The sequence below is a fragment of the Ambystoma mexicanum genome, chromosome 9, assembly GCF_040938575.1.
Source record: "Ambystoma mexicanum isolate Mex_15411 chromosome 9, UKY_AmexF1_1, whole genome shotgun sequence".
Taxonomy (NCBI): domain Eukaryota; kingdom Metazoa; phylum Chordata; class Amphibia; order Caudata; family Ambystomatidae; genus Ambystoma; species Ambystoma mexicanum.
In genome coordinates this window covers 1,249,426,326-1,249,450,566 of record NC_090931.1, presented here as the reverse complement: position 1 = coordinate 1,249,450,566, position 24,241 = coordinate 1,249,426,326, and positions in this window count along the sequence as shown.

Genomic DNA, 24,241 nt, shown 5'->3' with positions numbered 1-24,241 from the left:
AATGGCAGTATTTCAAATGCTGTCTGTTTTTCATCCATAAAATATTGGCCTCATTACGGGTCCGGCCAGACCGTAAATTGTTACCGGCACCTGACCTCCCGGTGCCACCGGAAGAATACATTTCCGACGACTTGGAAAGTCAGGTGCCTATAAAATGTAAGGCTCCTATGCGAGTGGGGACACAGAAGCACTGGCAATGTTGCTAACGGTGCCGGTGCTTCTGTGACTGGTCTGCCTACCGTGGCTGCAGTGCCCGGCAGGGTCAGACCTGTCGGGCACAGCGGCTCCAGCAGGCAGACCTGTAATATGCCGGTCCGGAAACAACAGTGCCAGTGAGCTTACCAACACCCTTGTTTCCAGACTGGCTGGGTCATAATGATGCCCATTGTGTCTGATAGGTAAATGTATGTGCTTATCACATACCATTCACACAAGGGACACATATGGGCAAGAGGACCCCAAAGAGGGAACATCTGGGCCACTAAGAGGCCCTCAGACCAGCATAATTCACCAAAGTTCCCCCTGTACATTTTTTTGTTATAGTAAAGTGTCACCATATCCATTTATATCCACGAACAAGGAAGAGAAATTCGTTTCTTTAAAGTCACAAAACTTGATTTTCTGAAACATTGCATTAAGAGTGGTTAACAGTGGACTCGGACAACTGCAAAGATTCTGACATTTTGGGTGTGCAGTCACGGAAACGCGAGTGACACATCTGCATTGTACCTAATAATAATTTTACAAGCAAAATATAGAGTGCATCTCAGATGTTTACTTAAAAATACAGCAGCGTCAATTCCAGTCCATGAGACTTTGCTTAGACCAATCAAAATGCTCGACATAACTTTATTGAAAAAAGAGGCAAACAGACGACCATCACATTTCTGTTGCTTGGTTTCACTTGTTTAGATACTGTGAATAACTATCATGCTACTGCTTACCCCATGGCGCTGATGTTATCAGCCTCAAGAGCATGCATGGCTGCATTCCCGCCTGTCAGGAATCCATTCCGTGCCTTGCCGTTTGCACACGGATACCAGCAGAAAACACTAAAAATGTAAACCTACGCCTGGGTACTCACACAACATTGTCATAGTTGGACATGTACTGAAGAAAAACTTATGATTTGGTGCACATGCTTTAATGAAAACCTGACTGCCTGTGTTCTTTTCGAGGTCTGTGATGCTGTATTTTTCCTTTTTATAAAATAATTTGAAATCAGATGTCATTTTCGGTTTGCTAATGACACAGTTCACAATGCCTGATTGCAATGCTTGCTATAATTGACCGTCACCTGTAAGCACTCAGATGTACAGGTCCCAGAATCTCATCGTTTTGAGTGCATTTAGACTGCACATGATGATGCCAGGCAGCAGACCAATGCCAATGGTCGCCAACGGAAGAGAGAGGGTCCCAGATTTATACAGTTACATTGGTATTAGATGGCTGCATGGTATTCAATATTTCCGGAGAGAAGCTACCCTGAGAAACGGTCATGGAAATGGACGGGCAGAGCGACCTTTCCCGTGCCCCCCATTTCCATTTTGAGCCAGTGCCTGACTTAACCAGGGAGCCTGGCGCGGTTCCAAGCTCCTGATTGGCGGAGTTTGATGCGATGCTATTTGCATCTAAATTGGGCCTACGGGATTTCACACGGCCAGCATGCACAGTCTTCCTCGATGGAACTCCGCTGAATGGCAGAGGACGCCTGTAAAGCCAATTCATTGAGAACGCTCTTATCTTACGAGTGTACACTTGAGCAATAACACGGTTGGGCCATGTGCTGGTTTGTAGAAGCAGCAAAGAATGAGGTGACTTTGGCTAACTGTAACATCTCAATGTACATGCGCACTTCCCAGCTATTTCCCCAGTAAATTCCCAAAAGCATCTCTGTATTAGTGTTACGCGTGTTGTACACAGGCCTTGTGATGGAATCCAGAATGTATAATTAAACAAAAGACTGGGGGACTACCTTGATATGTCCTATAGAATGCAATTCTATTGATGCAAAGGTTAACATTTCAAATCTAGGATTTAGCTGAACAGCATCAACGTTTTTTTTTGTTTTGTTGTTGCAGTATTCACTGGTCTAAAAGTGTGAAGTGGGAGTGTACACTGCCAATTTTGTAAAAGGGTGTCCTAGTTTAATCACGTTAGCCTGATCATAACTAATGCAGAACTGCACGTTTGTACCGTCTCGGATCTTTGAGATCAGCATTCCTGATGGTTTCCTATTAACTACATACACAAATGTTTCTTTCGCTACCTTAATTTTTTACACACAAAAGGAGTGACCTGTGTCCCAGATTACATTTGGTAATCTCCATCACTACTACTCCTGCTCTCCCTTGTCACCTTCCTTATTCAAAATCTGTGACAATATAACTATTGTTGGGAGACAGATGAATACGTCATCCATAGCTACTGCCCCTCCCAATAACTCACAGGTGAGAAACGTTATTCTTGGCATAGGTGTGCCAACCGTACCACCCGTATGCCAGGCAGATACAGCAAGATATGGACAATCAGTTTTATTACTCTTGCCATTTTTAGACCAAACGTTGGACAATACATGTGCATGCATTAGACATGAACCAAATGTTCACACAACATGTCGAACACGCACACTAGGTAATATATGCATTTATACATGAAGAATATTAATATAAAACCCCAAGACATGAAGAATACTGGCATAGACATTGTATAAGATGAACACAACATGAATGACTTGAAAATATAGCCCACTAACATAGAAACGTGATAGGAATGAACAGACAACTTTTCCAAAATGGAAGCTGCATCACGCTTCCAGATAGACAAAACCCTCAAGGCTTCAAGTGAACACAAAATGCCAAAACCACAAAAATAAAGATCTGTGCAGAGCTTAGACAGTAGCTAGCCAATCCAACCCGGGTTATCATGAATAAGGGAGGATAGGAACGGCAGAGAGAAAACATGAGATAGCGACTCCCAAGACCCATGCCATTTATTCTCAGATTCATTAAGAATACAAGCAGTCTTTGTTCCCCAGGTGCAGGACAACTATAAGTCAAAAGGCATGGAATGTACATGTAGGCAATCCCTTTGAATAATCCTTAGTCCCCATAGGTTTTGATAACCAAGATCATGGTATGACGTCAGTTATGCCAAATATTGAACATATGAACCATTCTTTTTTATGTAATCCTTGCGAGCACCAATGATATGCTTGTATGCTGTCCTTGCTTCATGTCGATGATAAAAAGATGGGTTTTGCCTTGCACTTTGAATATTTCCATTATTGAGTCCTGTTTGAACTGGTTCCAGAACCTCTGCGTAAATTGGGATAGCCGAGCAATAGCATAAGGGAGTGAGGGCGCTGATAAACCTTATTGTCACCCATCACTACTACTAGCGTAGCAGTGATCCTGTCATAAAAATGAAATTGGCACCTAAATTTATAATACGTCTATTAAGACAGGAATGGCCAGGGGCAGGCTATACACTCTGGGAATGTGCAAACCGGTAAGGAAGCATCCAAATACAAATAGTTGTATCGAAATAAAAAGAGTGTCCACACAGGGTTCTTATAAAATATACTTTCTTCAAACATAGATTTGCAGAAAAGTGGTCAAAAACACTAAACACTCCCATCTCGGTGGCAAATGCACATATCAAGCAAACAAACAGAAATGCACAACATTTAAAACAAATACTTTAAAAATAATGTTTAAGGTACTGAAACATGTTTAGCTGTCTGTAGGGCGCATGGCACAACCAACCAAGGAAAACCAAACTCCAGTCCTAAACTCATTTCACTCTTTGAAGCTTTGCCTTGCTTCAACTAATGCAATGTGCATGGTCTTGAGGTGTCGTGAGTGCCTGCAGCTGGGTCAAATGCCAGTTGCTGTCCCCTGTTAGCAGCATGACTTTAAAGAACATGTGATTTGTCAAGTCATCATTCCATCACACACCTAGTTTTCTTGTCTGAATACTGTTCCCAGTTTCAAACATGAGCTTGCAGGCTCCGTTTTCCCATCTTAAATTCATTACCTTGCAGATTTCTGTGTCTTCTCCAGTCCTCTATGCAGCACCACTTTCATGTTTCGAATGCAGGTGTATTGTAAAAGAGTTCAGTTCCTTGTTGCTATTCCGAACAACCAAGCTCCAGTTTGCAGGTACTGGCACTCTGTCATGGCAGTCTGTTTCCTTGGCTATTACAAATACTTGTGTTTCACGATAGATTGCTCTCAGTTTCTTGAGTCATTTCATGCATCTATGTTAATGTCAAAATCTACCATAAGCTCCCCTTTCATTGGTATTAATTCCATAGTGAGATTTAGCTGCACTGTCTAAATATGTTTCCTGCTTGTTCATTCCATTCCTTCTTTGCCTTATTTTATAATGTACTTCCAGACCATGACTCAGGTTACATTATTTATTTATTTCATTTGTAAAGTGCACATACAACCCGTAGGCATTGAGGCGCTGCATTGTTTCAATCATTGCCTCCCAGATCAGTTCCAGCTTTACCGTGGAAATTCCTTTTCATCCGGCCCCTGGTAGTTCGAAAACATGAGATGCAAAGAGCTTATTTATCACAGAGGAGGCCAGTAAGCCCCTGCAAGAGTCCTTCACCTGCACTGAGGACCCTGAGTAGCAGTGCAACTTGCAAATAACGCTGTACCTCACGGGTCTTATTCAGAGTTATTTCAGCGTCCCCTGGCATACGGGAACCGATATGAGAAGCTTGCTGTTTTTTACTTTGAATCTTCATTTGCCAGACACACGACGTGTTCTAGGCGGTTGCAGATACTATGTAAATGATGCTGTTGTGGAGGCCGTTAGAATGGCTCTAATGTATTTACTTACCATTCAATTAACTGATATTTTACCAAGGTGCAATGAGGCCCTGAGGAAGACGACAGTAGTGCTGTGTTCATCAAAACTAGTGTCTGCACCATTGTAGCCATGCCATTATATCCCAGTATGGGCACATTGGCATTGCAATTCATTATAAGCTCTGTATATGGCCTAATGAGTGGTTGCAGCATTGACTGTGTTTGAGGGTGCTATCCCCTTGATTGCGGCAGCCATATTCTGCAATGTCCTTTAGTGACACTAGCAATTTGTGGATATGTATAGCACTTTAAACTAGAGCAATTTGTGCATAGTTTGCACTTCAATTTAATTTTCTGTATGTAATTGCAGCATTTTTGAGTCAACTTGCTGCATTTTGGAACTGGATGATGTATCTTTTCTGTTGACCTTTTTTATTGTGATGAATTGTATGCATTAATAAATACCTCTGTTAATCCTTTTGTGCAGTAGGACATATTGCATTAAAAACGAGGCACCTTCCATCTCCGTGAAACATAATTGTATACTGAAATATGGATTTGTAAGCGATGTGTATGTGTTTTCTCATGAAGAGTTTGTGTTATGTAAAGCTTACAAAGAATTCCGTCTTTCTCTTGCAGCAGTTCAACCCCATGTGTCCTGCAGATGGATAGGGACAGAAATGGTCTCTTCTGTGGAAACCCTGTCTATATCAGTAGTAGAGGTCTTTGTAAAAGGTCTGCTTTCCCAACAAGGTCCTAAATAATTAATTTGGATGTCATTGAAGGACCAAAGGTAATTCAGAGAGTAGGTGAACCCTCCATTATAAAGGCAGGAAACACAATAGGCTTGGTTAAATGCAAGCCTCATTAAAGGGATCCAATCACTGTTAAGGTGACAAGTGACTCTTGCCTTCTTGTGTCATACCCAAAGTGCTCAACTGAGCAGGAAGTAAGGGAGAAAGGAAGTACAGAGAACCCCACAGAAAACCAAGATGGAGAAACCCTCCCACCAGGTGTTCCTGCGCTGTGTGACTGTCTAATCACACCCAGACCCCAAGCTTGCAGTTCCAAAGGCTTTATTGTACAATGTGAGGCTGGCCCTTTTATTTAGGATATGCCCTTTGAAACCAAATTCCCAAGAATCGTCTTATGGCAGTTCATGGATGGGAGAGATATGTTAAAAGAACTCACAAAGTATCACAGATAGGCACAGTCTTCCCATTTTTCCGTTGGCTGAGCAGAGAGGAGAAGCTAGATGTGTCTAGAAAAAACAGAACCCTTCCACTGAAAAACTGGGTTTACTCTGTTGACTAGTGAATGATTCTGATCTGCTGTTGCTTCAATAATTACGTGAACTTACAGCCACCATACCAAAACGCATGGTATATTTCCCATTTAACTTGTCTTCAAGCAATAGTTTATCATGATAGTTTTCGAGGTGCAGATATAAATGTAACCTCTGCAGTAACTTTGCTGTCACAACAGCTGTCAAACAGGACCCTTGCTGCCTTTGAGCCTGCTCTGCCCTACTGGCTGGCAGAAGCTGCAGATCAGGGAATCTGTTGAAGCAGGGGAAAGGTGTGCACTATGCATATTCCATTGTGCTTCCTGAAAGAGGGGTCGGGGGTCCATTCAGAAGACCACCTTTTTTGAGATTGATTACTCACATCAAAATTTAAAAAAGCCATGGCTTCTATGCCTTTGCAGAAAGCTATAGTTTATTTCATGATGTTTTATCCTACGTGCTGCTCATTATTCTGCCTTTTACTTGTTCCGTTGTTTTATTCCTTAGCTCTAACACGTGTCTCTGTGTCTCCTTTTTCCTCTGCTGTTGCACTCTTCCCCAGTGTCTGAATGTTTGAATGACGTGTAATGTTCGCTGCATGAAAGCCAAAATGCATTGCATCATTGATGGATACAAATGATAAATCATTCAATATTATATCTTTCTAAAGTAAAGCAAATATGCTTATGTGCCATAAACCATAGGCAGATAAGGGGACAGGGGAAACATCACTTATTTCTTTTCTTGCCTGTATTGTATTATAGAGCTGTACAGTTTGTTCCCCTATGTCATTCCCTGGGATTTATGGTGGTGCATGTGGTCGTGTGTGATTGTGAATGTTTTTCCTGGGCAACCTATCAGCTATAAAACTTGATGAAATATGAACTGTGCTAGGTCCTCGGCTTTTCACAGCCACCTAATATAAATAGACTCGTGTCTCCATGCATTCTAGCTGGTGCATGCAAAGCAAAACACTGAGAGATGGAGGACACGTTGACAGTTCGAGGAAGGGAAATAAAGGCGCAATGCATGGGTGATGTATTTTAAGGGGGAATCGGTCTTTAACCATTTGTCTTTAACCAATAATCCAACAAAGAGTTGGTATTTAACACATTCTGGAAAGAAAGTTGAAACAATTATGGATTGGAGGAAGAGGGATGAAGAGGGATGCATGACATCCACCAATTGTGTCCCACGTACATTATATAACATCAGTGTGGTGATCAAAAGAGCCTAGGTTTGAAGATATTCGTTGCCCTCTGAAATAACCATGGGCAGGACTGACCTCGATGCCTTAAATCATTCTAAGTCTCTGCAAAAGAAATGCAAATTGAGCAGTGGCTCCCCATCATCAGCCTTTACGTGACGTATGTCCCCTGCAAGCAATATTCGACTTTTGCAAGAGTGTGTGCAAAACTAAAGAGTGAAAATGGAATACATTGTCTTTACTTTTACTCTCAGTTTTACAAACAAAGTAAACACCGATTTCAAATTACATTTTGCAGACAACGTTTACTAAAGGATTAGTTTAGTTTATTTTATTACTCTATTGCGCACCAGAGCCGAAGGTATCAAGGCGCATTGCAGAAGTAAACTCACAGCTTAGTTACACAATGACATCATATCATCACATTTACATATTGGTTACATAGCGAGATTACTATGTCAGATAACAGTACAGTTGGGATTACATAATGGCTAAAAGTATCAAATAATAGTACAATTGAGATTACATAATGGCTAAAGTGTCATGGTGTCATGCAAATTAAGATTACATGGTGGTTACATATCAAAGTGCTCATATATGTATATACAGCAGAATGGTTCATGTTTGTCTCTCGAGGGAGGGGATACGAGTAAGCATTACTTTCCTGAGTTCTTGAGACAAGTTATCATATTCTGGCGGTGTATGTTTGATCCTCTCTCAAGAGTAGGGGTAGTGAGTTCCAAAGTACGGCAGCTTTGACCTGGAAGCAGCGTCCCCCCACTCTAGACAATTTGAAACTTGGGACTGAAAGGCTATTAGTACTAGTGGACCAAGTATGTCTGATGGGGATCGTTTTAGTGAATCTCTCCAGGAGATAACATGGTGCGGCATTATTTAGGCATTTGAATGTAAGTGAAGCCACTTTTAGTTGGATTTTTCCATAAGTGGGGAGCCAGTGGAGAGCCAGTTGTTTAATTTTCTAGTTTCGGATATGTGTCCTCTTCTAGAGATTCCCATAGTCACTCTCAAGGCGTTATTCTGTAGAAACTGGATTCTTTTCATAGTAGCTTTGTTGGCTCCGATGTAAAGGGCATTACAATAATCCAGTCTCGACAGAACAAGCGCTCTTGCCTATACGGAACGAGGAGTATCTGGGTCCCAGGTTTTCAGGGTGGAGGCAGTGCCCAGAATGATAATTTCTGTCTTGTCATCATTCAGGCATAGTCCATGAGTGGCCATCCATGCCTGGATGATGAGATACACACTGTTCACCAAGGCCAAATCTTTTTCATAATCCCCAGTAAGTGGTAGGAGAATCAGGGTATCATCTGCATAGTTGGTGTAGGTAATACCAAGATGGTCCAGATCATTGAAAAGGGGATTTGTGAAGATGTTGTATAGTGTGGGCAATACACATGAGCCCTGGGGCACTCCACATCCGGGAGGATGGTAAATCAGATGGATGGTGAGTCTGAGAGTTGTTATGGGCAATTTAACTGTAAGGCTTTCACAAGAAGTAATGTCATGGGACAGAGCTAGTCCAATAGAGAGGTGAAATTTAGCAATAAGGGTTAAGCCACCTCCACGTGCTTCACTTCTATCCAATCTTAGAATGGTATAATCATTTGATATGGTTAGAATAAGGCAGGGCCTGCTGCATTATGCAACCAGGATTCTGTGATAGCCAGGAAGTCAAGGTTATCATTTTGAATAAGGTCAGCTATCTCCGTAGCATGAGCTACCATCGATCTGGCATTGATTAAGGCTCCCGTAAGGTAAGGGTTGGCCGGTGATAGGGTGGCTGGAGCTTCTAGTGAGATAATCTTGGATATGTCCTTTTTGGAGATACTTTATGGGGATTGAGCAGTGTTTTGGTTCTGGTGTTGGCTATTTTGTTAGGTGCAGTAATCTTCCTGGCATTAATATTGGGGATAGTTCTGGCTAAAGGTTCAAATAACTTAGTTAATCTATAGCGCAGTTTTTTATTTCTGTCAACCGTGTTACAGGGTTGTGTGATATAGTTGGGAGACTGCTGTGATCTTGACCCTATGTTAATGTTGGCTAGTAATTGGGAGGCTGTCTGCGTAGACTGGGCTATTGCTATGGTATGGTCTAGCTAGTGGCACGACAGACAAGTCTCTGTGCAGGTCTTATATGTGCAGACTAGAGCTATAAATAATGTTACAGAAAGTGGAAAGAACTTTACCACATGCATTTTTTATGATGGCACGATAGTAGGATAAAATGCAAATAGTTCTATGTCAAGTACAGGTAGACTGATTGCAGTAATACAGGGGGGTACAAAGCAAATGTAAACAATAATTTATGCAGGTAAGCTGATTTAAGAATCGTTCAAATGCACGAGAAGCATAGAGGGAGGCTATATTGATTTAAATCACATGGATAGGCTGATACAGTGTGATAAGGCACTGCTCAGTTCCATAATCAATAATTTGGCTCTGTTTAAGCAATAAGTGAAAGAGTAGGCTGATACAATGTAAACAACACGCCTTAAAATGCAAATTAAGCAATGCAACATAAAGGTAAGCTGATTCAATTTAAACAACACAACATGCAAGTAAGCTGATTCGATTTAACAACATGTCTTGTAAAAGGACGAGGTCAGTTGATCAGCGCACTATAGTGTTAGCTGTACGTCTGGGTAGATAAATCACGCAGGTATACAAGTTTGGGGTGGACTACAAGATCGGTGACAGGCTGGTGTGATGAATCAATAAACTATGTGCTGTGCTGGATATTTTACCCATGTGGTATGACATTAAGGTCGGCAAATGGATACCTCGTAATGGTGAACAGTTAGTGGGCATTATCGAGTCCTTGAATGATTGTTCGGGCAGAACGCGTCAGAGTTTCAATGACTAAAACATGGTAACTTAGGCCTTTGCCATGATAGCAGTGGGAGCACGGATGAATGCGCCGTGGAGCAGACAGGGCAGGCGCTTACCTTAGTTTAGATGCTAAGTGAATTGGCAGCATACCTCGCCTCCAGGCTCTATAGCCATGGACAGAAGTTTGCCATTATGGTGGCCGCCCTTAGGGGTGTGCCGGCTGTCGCCTTCCAGTGGGGAACAGCTGATAAAAAAGCACATGTCAGTCAATCCCTGCTGATCACGGTCGCTTGGCAACCCGGACGCTCATGAGCAGGCCACCATTTTAGGTGAGGCCGTCCTTGTGGCCGTATGATAATCTACGGCTATGTTTGGTGTCGGAGGCTGCCTATACCTATATGTGGGATTCCTATAGAACCCACCTACTCAGTAACATGTGTTAATTTAAGTCAGATTCCATGCATGCATGAAAATCTCATGGAGCAATAAAACTAAGGGACTCACAAAAGACAGAGGCAGCCCAAGTCAAAAAGGAAGATCATCCTGGAATCATTCTGGAGTCATCCGATGACTCCATTCTAGAGTCATCCATGGATAGTTCAGGAAGATCATCCGAAGTATTCCAACAGGCCAAAATATGTAATGAGATGATGACTCTAGAGTTATCACAGAAACTACTACAGGATGAGTTTGGATTACTTCCAGTGATGATCTTGGATTACTCCAGGATGACTCCATGACAACTTCAGGATGAGTGGGGATTACTCCTGGATGACTTTGGATGACTCTAGGATGACTCCATGACAACTTCAGGATGAGTTGGGATTACTCCAGGATGACTTCCGATTACTCTAGGATGACTCCATGACAACTTCAGGATGGGTGGGGATCTGGGGATTACTCCACGATGATTTTGGATTACTCTAGGATGACTCCATGACAACTTCAGGATGGGTGGGGATTACTTCAGGATGGTTGCATGAGAACTTTAGGATGGGTTTTGAATTGTGAATGATTCTTGCAGACCACTCCATGATGAGTTTAAAAGATTTCAAGATGCTTCCAAAACATTTAGGAAAAGGGGTTTGATTACCCAAGGATGTATTCCTTTTGAGTAAGATTGGTGGGTTACTTTAGAACGACTCGTTAGATTTATGGATAGTTTACTGGAAATAAATCTAATGAATTTTGCAGCTGTCACTGTCCATCTTTGCTAGAGCACCCAAATGTTGTTAACCAAGTTCACCGATTTAGTGCACAAAACTACAACCGCCCCCTCCCATGTCACGAACCAACCTGTAAACTCCCTAATTTCAATTCTCACCTCTAGCCAACAGGGCCTCACACCCAAAATTACAAAGCACTGCATTGAAACACACCCTTCCAGTGACCTAAACAGAATCTGTTAAAGGTCTACCTGCATGGCAGACTGCCGCCAGTCACTTCACCCAATATCACTGAGAGCAGCCAACATTATTATGATAGTAAAATACTGCAGCTATACATTGTTGATATTTTATTATAGTATTGCTGTGGCTATAAGATGTCTTCAATCAAACATAGGCTCAGAAAGTGTTCAAAAAATGTTTTATTTAACAAATGCAGTTTAACGGCATAGCTGTATTCTATAAGAATAAATCAGTTTGCAAAAATACAAACGAATAATCATTGATCCTGCATTTCGAAAGGCGGTGTCTTCTTTAGGCCTCTTCTGGCATTGCAGATTTTGGTGGCAAGCTTCCTTCTCATCACCTGGCCGTCCATAGTAGGCCAACTGTTAGCCTTGCAGACAGATCTCAAATTCTACAAAAACAAGAAAGGATATATGAATATAAATGGACATCAGAAGAGGCATTGTTAAATTACTTATTGTAGAATAAATACAGGATTAACAAATGTTAAAATGTCAACCTACAAATGTGTCACTACATTTAAATGCATTTGTACACAACGGTTGAAACAGGCTTAAAAGAGATTTGAACTGAAAATGAATCATGGTTTTCTATGGCTGCATTCAGAAGATTTATGGTCTTTAATGGTCAAAGGGGTTAATATGTCTTTGAGGAGATGTTGAGCCAGGCACTGAGTCGGTGGGGATGGGAGACAGGACAATCATGCAGAAACAAGATTGACAGATTCATTGTGTAGATACAACAGTTTGACTTTTAAATTAGAAACTATCACACAGTTAGAAATAGAAAGCATAAGTGGATGTGGGGAAATAGTCGTTTAAACCCTTTGCTAATTAACATAACTAGAAGGTCCGGAAACACATGACCCCAGATATACCAAAGCACACCTTGCTTACATGGGTGACCCAACGCCTCCTGCCTGAAAACCATGCATCACTGATTTGTTACATACTCGAATGGACTAACAAATATACAACTCTCCAAAGATAATACCCACTCCCTGCCTTTAATTACCCCTATTATGCGTGGAAACCAGGAATGGCCAATGTGCAATGAATGTGAGGGACAGGTTTTAAAATGTATTAGAAACAAATGACTTATAAGTCTAGAATAGAATTTGTTCATGCAGTAGCGAATTGATACACCAACAGCTCTCGCATAACGGCCACCATCTATATATGGTGTCCATTCAATGCGGAAAAGGTACTCTCAAAAATAAGTTAACTACAGTTTTTAAATTGGGAATGGTTCTGTTATGAGGGGAATATCACCTTCTGTTGTGTGGATGATCCAGTGTCCATTCCCAACGACTTCTCCACTGATTCTGGTAATGAATCGGTCCTGGTAAGCGCCGCCAGTGATGCCTGCAAATGATGTATTGCCAACTGATTGTGTCTTTGTGTGGCTTGTAACTGTTCTACAATTTAAAAAAAAACAAAAGTTAAAGGCACCTACTTTCTGGCCATCATACTAACTAACAGCGTAGACAAGAACAATTAGGCAAATTGCGCAGGATATCACACTGCGGTAACAGTGGGAGAAGACACAATTACAACTTGGTCCACTGCCCCTACCAGTGAGCAATGGTGTCAGGTGGAGATCCAGCCCAGGGAGTAACAGGGAAGGAGAACCTGAGAACCAGCCAGGAAGTCGGATGGGCGCCCTGCCCAGAGAGTCAGTTGAGGGCTATCGGGTGTCACTGAAACTATTGGAATAGAGTACAGCTAGGGGGGAATGTCATAAAAGGAGGGACACAAAGCATGCAGATGTTTGGTTATTTGCCCACTTATTGACTGGCCATGGCCATGCTAATCCCCATAGCCATTTACACCCAGATCCTGCGCTTGCCCCAAAATACCTTCTCATGGGAACTCTTTGAGCTCGTATTAATCAAGCCATCCCAACAAACGGTGCATTTTTTTTCAAAGCAGTCTTCTGAGCGTTAATAACTTAATTGGAGTAGTAAACCCACTACTGGTGTAATAGAAATGTCTTAACCAGGTCTGCCTTCAGCCACTCGATTTAGAACTGGTGCAGCAAACTTGCTGCTTCAGCTAGTTCACACTGAGACAAGTTGTGAGGTGAATAGCCAGTGCTGTGACCAGTGTAGTGCGGAACAGAGCTCCAACACTGGGCTCTTCGCTTATGTCTTGCTAGTCTCAGTTGGCAAGAGTGAACCCCCATGTGTCAGTGCGCTCTCACCGTTCCTGCCCTTGCCATTACGCTCACAGTACTCCAATCCCAACAGGCCCAACTCACCTTCACAATATATATGAGATGATTGTAGCAGTTTTCCAGGAGGTTGAAGAAAAGTTTCTCGAGAAAGAGCCGGACGTTCAGTGCAGAGTGCCTTTCTCTCGTCGTCGCCTTGGCCTCTTGCTTTTTCTTTGGGGCCCTTTGAACATCCATCTCATGGCTGTAGTTCTTAAACTGAATGACCCAGATTCAGAAAAACAGTAATCTTCAGTTTTGAAAACAGTGATAAGACATTCTAATCCCTCGAGACCAAAGTAAAACTTCCGCTTTTCGGTGCCTTCCTGTTAAGGACAGACAGCCCTGAGGAATGAGCAATCCCCCGAAAAAGCCACTAGGACAATCTTCTTGTGCTCGTAACACCATTAAAAGAGATGTCCTTTGCCAAGAAAATGTTTTTAATCAGTGTATATGTGTATTTTAGCACCATACGCCCCCCCCCCTTTGTGTGGTGAATGAGTAACTGTATTAAAATATGTATTAAAATATTTAAGTGCTGCACTCATTCCCAGCAACAATAAAAGCATCAAGCCTGTGTGTGTACTACATATTGGCTTGTTTATTTGAGCGGTTTTACTCCACACTAGTTGACCTAAGATGGAAGTTCAAATTGAATAGCCCTCCCCCTCAAGGACTCCCCACACTTATCCCTCCTTCCCCTAAAGCCTCTGCCCAGCCTCTTCTCTCAAAAGACTTTGACTGCATTAACCCACCTACCCTCCAATGACACCCCAAACCTTAACGCCCCCCCCATGTCTCTCCTGCCCTTAAACATCCCCAAACGCACGCCTGCCCCTATCCACACCCAAACTACTCCTGTGCCCTTAACCCCAAGACTCCCCCACCACCCACGTTTTGTTCTACCCGTTCTACCCGTGAACCCCCTCTTAATCCTGTCACAATTCTTCCAAACTCTTAACCCGCAACCCAAAAGACACCCGCCCCATGTTTAACCCTCTCCGCTCCAAAGACTTCCACCCAGCTCTTATGCCCCAGACCCCAAAGATTTCCACTGAACTTAACTCATGTCCCCACCAAAGACTTACACCAAACTCTTAATACCCCACACCAAGCACTTCTACCCACTCATAACCATCACCCCAAGGTCTCCCCTCACCCCCTTATCCCTTAGTCAAAGAATTCACTCCCCTTTAATAGAACCGCCCTTGGACTTACCACCTTAACCCCATACCCAAGGTCTGTTTCCCCACACTCAGCCTCAGGTGCACCCCCAACCACCCCACCCAGCCCAAAGGACGGTTGCCCCCTCGCTACACTTGGCCCCAAGGATGCCCCCATCACTACACTGTACCCCAAGGATGCCCACCATCACTACACTCCGCCCAAGGACACCCCCCAACACTACACTCGGCCCAAGGACACCCCCCATCACCACAATTAGCCCCAAGGATGCCCCCTCACTATACACTTGGCCCAAAGGATGCCCCCCCATCTGTGCGCAATTTCAGTAACAGAGCGGGCTGCTTCCTACGGGATGGCCGCATTGTCACGGCTGCGGCAAAACAAAGAAAACACACTTCCGGCGAACTGCATGCCCGGCAGGGCAGCAGGCAGCGCATGGAATGCTGGGGGCTGCAGGCAGCGCATTGAATTATGGGGGCTGTAGGCAGCTATTCTGCAATCTAATTATATATATTTTTAATGTAAAAAATGTACCCAGGACTGCTTGCGTTCCAGCACCCCTTCTACTAACTTTGTTTAGAACCCCTGCTACTCAGCAACACAGAACCACAACGTCCAATTTATCCCCAGCAAGTCAATTACCCAGACGCACCACACAACCTCATGGGCCGGGAGGATAGCTCAGGGGCGAAGCGTTCGTTTTGGAAACAAAACACTTACCGCTATCTGCAATTCTTCTACCACTGCCTTGCTACCTAATGATGCAAATGCCACTTTATCTGTGTCTATGACCCCAGAAAACATGGCCCCCACTGGTTTGAATGAAATTACCGCTATCTGCAATTCTTCTACCACTGCCTTGCTACCTAATGATGCAAATGCCACTTTATCTGTGTCTATGACCCCAGAAAACATGCCCCCCACTGGTTTGAATGAAATTACCGCTATCTGCAATTCTTCTACCACTGCCTTGCTACCTAATGATGCAAATGCCACTTTATCTGTGTCTATGACCCCAGAAAACATGCCCCCCACTGGTTTGAATGAAATTACCGCTATCTGCAATTCTTCTACCACTGCCTTGCTACCTAATGATGCAAATGCCACTTTATCTGTGTCTATGACCCCAGAAAACATGCCCCCCACTGGTTTGAATAAAATTACCGCTATCTGCAATTCTTCTACCACTGCCTTGCTACCTAATGATGCAAATGCCACTTTATCTGTGTCTATGACCCCAGAAAACATGCCTCCCACCGGTTCGGATATGCCACCCTCGACCATCAATGTCACCCCTGAACCGCACCTCAAATGTGCCCTCATCAACGCCCGCTCCATCAATGCGCATGCACTAGACATCCACGACCTTATTACCACCCTAGATCTAGATCTTCTAATGGTCACCGAAACTTGGCTACATGAAGCCTCAGGCCCCGCCCTATCCCTCGCTCTCCCACCTGGCTATGCCATCACGAGACAAGATCGCATAACCACTGGAGGCGGTGTCGCACTCATAGCCAAAGACTCAATCACCATCAGAAAGGCTGACAAAACTATCAACAATAACAGCGACTACCTTCAATTAAAACTCACCATCTCGCACCAATGCACCATCACCCTACACCTCATCTATCGACCACCAGGCCCCCTAGGAGACTTCCAGGCCTCCATCACCCACCTCTTGGCGGACAACCTCAAAAAGTCATCCAAAGCCATTCTCCTTGGAGACATCAACCTTGGCCTGAATGACGCCAAAGACCCTACAGCCAAAGCACTTGACACAGCTCTAGCCACCCTAGGATTCGTCAACACCATCAATAACCCTACACACGTCCTAGGCAGATCACTAGACTGGATCGCCCACCACAATTGCCCCATCACAGACACAGGCAACACCCCCACCCCATGGTCCGACCACCACACCATCACCTTTAACATCCCCACCACTACAACCACATCCCACCCCCCTCCTCCCTTGCCTCCTGCCCTTACAAGGGGTGCCCGTCAACTGACCAAAGAAAGACTCCTACCCTTCTTACAGGGACCTGCCTTCACAGCCCCATTCTCCAACGACCCAGAAACTCTGGCAAAAAATTATGATACGGCCATCACAGCAGCAATCAATACCATCGCCCCACTTAAACCTCGGAAAACCAAACCCACTAGACACGCTAATGCGTGGTTCACCCAAGACCTTCTAAAACTACGCTCCGACAAACGGGCAGCATTAGCTCTTTGGGATGAGAAAGACAAACTCAACTTCAAATCCCTTGCAATTAATTACAAGAAAGCCATCATTAAAGCCAAAGCTAAATCCTTCGAAGAGAGAATTACTGAGGCCAAGTCGAACACCAAGGAAATGTTCGCCATTTTCAGGGAACTTGAGAACCCCACACCCACCCCCCAAAACTTCACTAAGGACAAAGAATGGTGTGACAACATCCAAACAGCCATGCGCAATAAGATCAGCTCTCTCCAAGCCAAAATCTCGAACACCAAACTAACACTCTCCACCCACACTACACCCTCCCCACCACCACTGCCCCCATCACCCACTGAGGCCCCACCCACCTTCTCGTTTAAAACCATCCAAGAAAACGACATGATAAACATTATGAAAAACATAAAACCCTCCAATTGCAAAGGCGACCCCTGTCCTGCCTCCATCATCAAAGACTGCGCAGACACCTTGGCCCCTTTTCTAACAGCCTTCGTCAACGCCTCTTTCACCACAGGGAGAGTCCCCGCCTGCCTAAAGGAAGCATGGGTCCGACCCCTCATAAAGAAACCCACACTTGACCCCACCTCCCCTAATAACTACCGCCCCATCACCACTGTCCCTTTCCTCCTCAAGATTCTAGACAAAGCAGCCTACCTGCAGGTCCAGCACTTCCTCGAAGAACAGAACCTCCTTAGACTGAGACAATCCGGCTTTCGCCCTAGGCATGGGACAGAGACCGCCCTACTCGACCTAAAAAACCAAATGGACGACGCAAGAGACCAAGGCAAACCTGTCTTGCTCCTTCTCCTGGATCTGTCGGCAGCTTTTGATCTTGTAGACCACGACATCCTCTGCCACCACCTCTCCTCCACAGCCAACTTCTCTCAAGAAGCCATTACATGGATCACCTCCTTCCTCCAAGGCAGGACCATGCAGGTCTTCTCTGACCTAGCCACTGCATCACCCTCTATCATGCTATGTGGGGTGCCCCAAGGCTCCTGCCTCTCCCCCACCCTCTACAACATCTTCACCCGCCCCCTCTTCCTCATCATTGACGCCATGGGCATCTCTTACACCAACTACGCCGACGACACACAGATCCTTCTCACTCTGACAGGCGACTATGACACAGACTCTGCTACCCTCAACAACATCTACAACACAATTCAAATGTGGATGGCTATCAACGGCCTCTGCCTTAACTCCGACAAAACTGAGCTCCTACTCGTAGGCTCCCCTGACACCATCAAGAAACTTGACGCTCAGTTCAGCCATTTCACCATTGACTCAATCACGATCCCAGTACTTGACACGGTAAAAACACTAGGCGTCTACTTAGACTCCAATCTATCCATGACCAGACAAGTAAACGCCATTGCCTCCTCGGCCGCTTACCATGCAAAACTCCTTAACGCAATCAGACCTTATCTGTCAAAAGACACTTGCACTAACATAGCCAGGGCCATAACCGGCTCACGACTTGATTACTGCAATATTCTTTTCCTTGGGACCTCCAACAAAAATCTTGAGAAGCTCCAAGTAATACAGAACAGTGCCCTACGCGCTGCACAAGGCATTGCCAAGAGAGAGCACATCACCGCTGCCAGAAAAGCTTCCCATTGGCTCCCCATAAAGGAGAGGATCTTATTCAAGGCTCTAAGCATCACCCACAAATGTGTCCATCTTGCCGCCCCAATGTACCTTTCCCAGAGGATCCACCTGGTCTCCTCCACAAGACCCACTAGATCACCCTATGCCAGCATGCTCTCAGTACCCAGGGTAAAAAGGACCAGAGCAGGGGGCTCCAGTTTCCCGTACCTCGCTGCCGTACACTGGAACACCCTCCCTAGCTCCCTGCGCTCTGAACCCTCACTGACCGCCTTTCGGAAAACCCTGAAAACGACCCTGTTCATCTAACAATTACATGGCCTAGCCCTCATAATTGTATTGTATGATGTATTATGTGGTATATCTGATCACAGGTCACTGCCTCACTGTAACCCAAGGCACAACCTGCACACATTGTAACTAAGTCTTCCTTGCAAGTAACAGTGCCACAATGCCCATGGGCTGCCTGCGCGCTATATAAATTTAATAAATAAATAAATAAATAAATAAATGCTATGTTTAGGCCTCATGGCTTCCATTTTAGCCCAACATAGTCTCAAGCGTTCCCCTTGCCACAATGGGGATTTTGAGGGTGCTGGGTGCCTGTTTTTGACTGGGATGGCAAAGGATTCTCACCCAGGCGGTGCATGCTATGCTTAGGCCTCATGGCTTCCATTTTAGCCCAACATAGTCTCAAGCTTTACCCTTGCCACGATGGGGATTTTGAGGGTGCTGGGTGCCTGTTTTTGACTGGGATGGCAAAGGATTCTCACCCAGGGGGTGCATGCTATGTTTAGGCCTCATGGCTTCCATTTTGGCCCAACATAGTCTCAAGCTTTACCCTTGCCACAATGGGGATTTTGAGGGTGCTGGGTGCTTGTTTTTGACTGGGATGCCAAAGGATTCTCACCCAGGGGGTGCATGCTATGTTTAGGCCTCATGGCTTCCATTTTAGCCCAACATTTTAGACGGCTAAAAATGCACCTTGGTATCCATGAATACGCAGGGCACCCCTTTTGCCACCTGTATTCTGTTCTGTTATCTTAATTATTTGACTAACTTTTAATTGCTTGTATAATCTGGTTAGGGTATTTCTGTCAACCAACACAGCCATACAAATGGAAATGGATGAAAGGCCCCCTCGAGGAAAAGGAAAGAAACGAGGACCTTACAAAAAATGGATTGCACTGGTAAAATATATTAACGTTTATCTGAAGATGAATATGTAGCAGTGACTCGGATTGCCCAAATCACTGACTCTGGCGTTGTATCATGTAACAAGATATTTATGGAGAAAAATAATCTTCTTGTTTACAGTTCAAATTACACTCGTATTCAGAGGAGAGATCAAAGTGTGATCAAATATGTGAACGAGGGTGGATTGCATGCCTATGGTAGGGTCAGTAGATTCATACAGTGTAGAGAAGCAAATGCGTTCACCAATTTGGCACTCGTTATTCCACTTGTGTGTCAGTCTTATGATATGAAAGACCCAGTTCATTTGGTAGTCGAAGAGAAAAGCACATTAGCCATCCACATACCAGTAATACAAAAGGTATGTTTTTTCATCAAAGTTGAAAATGAAACTTTTATATCTGAAATGCCAAATTGTTTTGAATTGGATTGAACATAACTGGTTTCCTACATTCAAACACATGCTGGAAGTGCATCTTTTAGGCTTCAAGGAAGCCCCGAGAAACACTTTGCTTACTTTTGTAGCTAGAGGGGGCTACTTTTAGAAATGTTTATACAACCCCAATGGGCCCATTGCTAGCAACTTGAATCCATAACCCTAAACTGGGAATTCCTAAACAGCTGTCTAAACTCACCTGTGGGATGGGTTCTCTAGTTTAGCTGGTCATTCACCACTCAACCCCTTCTTCCATTAAGTGCTGCTAGTATTTTTACTGTGTGTTTCCCTTACTTGTTCCCTAGGGCCAAATATGTGTTGGGGACATGTGTGACCAGCTTTTGGGGGCCGGTGAATCCATCTTAAATTTCCTTTGTCACCTTTTGAGTGTGGTCTGCATACCTGTCTTTTCCTTCCATGTGTAAGGGAAGGGCCTAGTAGACTAATTGCACCTTTCTGTTGAGATGTTATGGTTAGTGGTCTATATCATTAAGTGGCAGACCTGGTGAACCAGGTCTGGTAAGTGCATATTTTCTGGAGACCCTGTGTTAGCTCCTATACATAATGGGGTGTTCATATGAAATAATGTACTCACCTGTAATGTTGAGATTAATTTATATCTAAACGTTTATATAAAGACTATATTTTTAACCAAACTATATTGTGTGGGCAATCTTTTCTTTTGTACTTGTGGTGGTTGACATTTGGTGAGTCAGTTTAACTTGAGAGACTTTGCTTGTGGTTACCAGCAGAATGGAGGACACACTTTATCTACATACCAGGAGCTTTGATGTACTTTCTGTATGTACATAGACAGGGCAGTATGAATGTGGATTGGGCAATATGACAAAGTGAGTCTATTATCATTCATATATGATAAGCTTGACTTTTTATGTCCAGTGAAAACATTTCACATAACTTGTACTGAAGTAATTGAATTTTTGGCAGAAGTGAAAGAATAGCGCTATATATGCAATTTTTCTTTTTTGGAAAAATTTTGGTTGGACATGATTTCATTTTGGAATCATTGAAGTAATCCTGTTTCAGTCGCTTATCTTGCCAGCTCACATTGTCTTCGGGAAGTGTATAGACTGCCAGTCGAAGCCTTATTCAAACATATGATTGGGATCACTCCAAGTTTGTAGTAGTGTGGGGCCTGAGTAATCATTTTAGACCGTACTCATCGCTGTACTCATGCAGAACAGTAGTCATTGCGTGATAGGCACCAATGTAAAATGAGTGCACTGATTACTGTCTAACAAATGTTAAGGTTGGATAATTGTGGCTTAATTTGGGCTCCATGGCAAGTTCTACCAATATGTGTCTTGAATCACATGGATTTGGTTTGGAAGGGTGCATGATGACTAATTAAAATGACTATTTTTGACTATTGAATGTACTTAGCGGTGAATTCCCATACTTATGCGTTAGTCACTTATTACTGCAAGAAAACTATTTCTGTGGCATGTATGCTTTTTAAGTGTGATTCCTGGTCAATGGTTCAGCACTTTTACATTGGGTGTTGCAATTTAAATGATCATATCCATATTATGCTTTTTACATGCAATTAAAACTAATGCCAAACAGATGTGCTTAGCAAAGCATTAAAAAATCATTCAGCACAAGTGCAATTAAGCAAAAGCTGAAAGACTATCCGTATTAGACCGCAAATCATCCTACAAACTCTGTGATTAATCAGTAAGCCATCCCCAAATCATCAAGAACAAACATGTTTCATGACGATGCTCTTGACAGTAGGTCATCCCAGAATCATCCCCAAATCATCAGGGACAAACATGCTTGTCAAGTAATCAGCAGGTCATCCCAGAATCACCGGGGCAAACCTGTCGATGCTCTTGAAGTAATCGGCAGGTCATCCCAGAATCATCCCCAAATCATCATGGTGATGCTCTTGAAGTAATCGGCAAGTCATCCTAAAATCATCAGGAACAAAGAGTTTTCTAAAATAGGGATGATGTTAGCATCATCAGCAAGTCATCCTAAGCTCATCCCCAAATCATCATGGTGATGCTCTTGAAGTAATCGGCAAGTCATCCTAAAATCATCAGGAACAAAGAGTTTGCTAAAATAGGGATGATGTTAGCATCATCAGCAAGTCATCCTAAGCTCATCCCCAAATCATCACCCACCATTCTGAGACATTTGCTGATGACTTTAACAGCATGATGACTTCTGATGATGTGGGAATGACTTCTAATGTAGTTCGATGATCATCGGATGACTCCAGGATGGTCTCTAAAGTCATCCTTTTTGACCTGGGAGATAGCATGTCAGAGAGGTTGCCCCGCCCTACCTTCAATAGCACGACAATCGTCTGGAGTAGAACTTGCAATTGCTTGTATGCCACTATGTCCCGCTGTCTTTGGTACAGAAATCCCCACTCTGTCTACTGCTGATGATCCCTTGGTTGAGCAGTGCTTATCAGTGCATAGCTGAGAAATCACTGAAGGAACAGAGGGGCTCTGGAATAACCCAAATTGCTCTGTGTACATGCATAGACGCCAGTTATCCTGAAGGTATGGTGGTAATACACGAGCCACCTGTAACATTGGAGAACCAATTGCATGAAAGAAGACATCCATTTAAGATTTTTTTTGATACAGTAATAGAAGTTGTGTCTAGATGTGTTCCAGTCTTTTGTGCTCGAACAAGTACATATACTACTAGCGTATTTTTAGTGTCCCAAAGAAACTATGTAACGGTAGTCACATCAGAGGTAAAACGTCAGGATGGATGTCTTATTGTCGGTGTAAACGGTAGCACTCCTGCACCAATGCATTTACACTGGATGAAACGACATGCCAACGTATTATTCCTAATGCTTTTTAAAAGGAGTCAGATGACATTAAAGGTATGTATTCCACCAGAACTACTCAAAAAATCGCAATACATGCGCACAAGTGTGTTTACATATTATGAATGGTACACAAGTACTATTGTAATCAAACCCCCACTTACTTTTTGAACTGTGTGCCCTCATCCTAATGTCTTTTGTTAGATATGATATGATCATGTTATTTATAGCGTGCCTATACACAAGTGTTTCATTAGTGTGTGTGGCATGTAGTAGACTGGATTCCTTGTACTATTGTTAAAAAATATTGTGCTTTTACCATTGCTAATACGCATTGAAAAAATAAACTATTTTAAATTGTATTCATATGCATTTGAGTGAAATAGAGCCAACGATGTTGAATGTTTCAATACTCTGGTTGTGAGTATGTCAAATATTTTTTTCCTGAATACTGAATGATGTGAATGAGTGCATCACAAAAACTCAGCATTTTTTACTCTGGGAAAAATATTCTTGAATACATTCCTTTTATTGTGCATTTTTATTTGTTTAGTTTCAGCAGCTATTGAAGTGTATCTATAAATAAACTCTGGATAACTCCTCCTGTACGCTGTGATTCCAGTTCAATAGCTATTTAATGCTCATTGCGATAATTCTGCGTGAGGTTACGAACCATCCTTGATACACTTTCCTCCACATTGTTTTTTTCATGTTATTTTGCACATTAATCAACATGTCTCAAAAGAGTGTTTTAGCCAACATATGCTAGTAACAACATATTTCCCTTAAGAGACCTACGGGTACATCCTTTCAGATCATTTATGTCCCGCTATTAATGCACTTTATGACCTATTTGCATTGTTTTTGCAGTGTCCCTTACAACGTGGAGGGTGCATTTATCAGCTGAGAGTCATGGGGCCAGTGGCGATGAAGTGTAGCATTTCTTTCAGTATTTATCACACATTATCAAGCATTTACTCATTATATATATG